Source organism: Panthera pardus, unplaced genomic scaffold (genome assembly GCF_024362965.1).
Source record: "Panthera pardus isolate Hobbes unplaced genomic scaffold, ASM2436296v1 HiC_scaffold_11, whole genome shotgun sequence".
Classification (NCBI taxonomy): domain Eukaryota; kingdom Metazoa; phylum Chordata; class Mammalia; order Carnivora; family Felidae; genus Panthera; species Panthera pardus.
The window spans coordinates 30,709,278-30,711,239 of NW_026526666.1; the positions used below are offsets into that span (position 1 = coordinate 30,709,278).

The following is a 1,962-nucleotide window of genomic DNA, read 5'->3' on the forward strand; positions in this document are numbered from 1 at the left end:
TTAGGTTTAGGTATTTTTGGATATTTTTATCAAAAATTGATACGCAAACACTTTCTCCCATTCACTAGGTGCCTTCCATTTAGTTGATGGTTTCCTTGGCTGTGCAGAAGCTTTTTAGTTTGAAGTAATCCCACCTGCTAATTTTTGCTATCGATGCCCTTACTTTTTGTGTCAAATTCAAAAAATCTTGCCAAACCCATGTCAAGATTACCACTTACGTTTTCTTCTAGGAGTTTTATGGTTTCAGGTCTTACATTCAAGTTTTGTAGCCATTTTGAATTAACTTTTGTGTAGGGGGTAAGATAGTGGTTCACTTTCATTCTTTTGCATGTGGCTGTCCAGTTTTCTCCTCACTACTTAAGACACTGCCTTTCCCCATTGTATATTCTTGCCTCCTTTGTCATAAATTAATTGAACATATAAGTATGGGTTTATTTCTGGGTTTTCACTTCTGTTTCGTTGATCCATATATCTGTTTTTGGCCAATACCATACTGTTTTGATTACTATAACTTTCCAACTGTCGTTTACAATCAGGGAGCATGATGCTTCCAGCTTTGTTCTTCTTTCTCAGGATTGTTTTGGTTATCTGGAGTCCTTTAATGTTCCATACAAATTTTAGAATTGTTTGTTCTATTTCTGTGAAAAATGCCACTGAAATTTTGATAGAGATTGCACTGAATCTGTAGATTGCTTTGGGTAGTGTGGACATTTTAACAATACTAATTCTTCAAATTCATGAGCACAGAATATCTTTCCATTTATTTATCTTCTTCAATTTCTTTCATTAGTGCCTAATAGTCTAATAGTGTCTAATAGTGTCTAATAGGTCTTTCACCTCACTGGTTAAATTATCTCTAATTATTTCAGGGGTTTTTTTTTAGATATTTGAAATACAACTTTATTCTAATTCTAAATTAAAAGAAATGGAAAGGACAGTGACAAATGAGATTTCACCACTGGATACTGTGATGTGACTACAGCAGTCTTATATTTGAAACTCAGAAAGGAAACAATTGTGTTCCAAAACAGCTAAATATGCAGGTTCAAAAAATGAGGGTATACACTGTCACATTCACTCCGAAGCCCATTCTTCTCCTTCAGCAACCCATAGATGAAACACATGTTCCACTTGTTAGTTTTCTAACAAGCCACAGGAAGGGCTGGTCAAAATTGTAGTTACTTTTGGCAGAAATGTCATAGTGTTGAAGGTTGGTCTTATGGTGGAAGATTTTGCCGTACCTTTCCTGTCCTTGATGTCCACTTTGTTGCCACACAGCACGATGGGGATGTTTTCACATATTTGTACCAGATCTCTATGCCAGTCAGGCACGTTCTTGTAAGAAACCCTTGATGTTACATCAAACATTATAATGGTACACTGGACTTGGATGTAACAGTCATCTCTCTAACCCACCAAATTTCCCCTGACCAGCCGTATTCCATATATTGAACTTAATAGGTCCTCTATTGTCATGGAACACAAAGGGATGGATCTCAACACCCAATATGGCTGCATATTTCTCAAACTCACCAGTCAGATGACATTTCATGAACATAGTTTTTCCAGTACCACCATCGCCAACCAATACAAGTTTGAACCAGACTTGGGGTTCTCCTTGGACAAGCATCATGCTGTTGCTCCCAGAAGGGTCTCCGGCCCATCTGACCGAGCAGTTTTTCATTGTCCTTGATGTAATTATACCTGGGATTGTTTCCTCAATTTTTCTTTCTGATGGTTCATTGTTAATATGTAGAAATGGAAGCAATTTCTTTATATTGGTTTTGTGTCCTGCAAATTTACCAAATTCATTTATCAGTTTTCACAGTTTTGGGGTGGAGTCTTTAGGGTTTTCTATATAGAGTATCATGTTATCTGCAAATGGTGAGTTTTACTACTTCTTTCCAGTTTAGATGTCTTTTCTTTTTCTTGCCTAACTTCTCTGGCCAGGACTTCCAATAC

At 36.8% G+C, this 1,962-nt stretch overlaps 1 pseudogene; it reads right to left on the reverse strand.

Moving 5' to 3' along the window:
* Window positions 1-1,099: 1,099 nt before the first annotated feature.
* Window positions 1,100-1,630, reverse strand: LOC109246284 (GTP-binding nuclear protein Ran-like; annotated as a pseudogene).
* Between the last annotated feature and the right edge of the window lie 332 nt (window positions 1,631-1,962).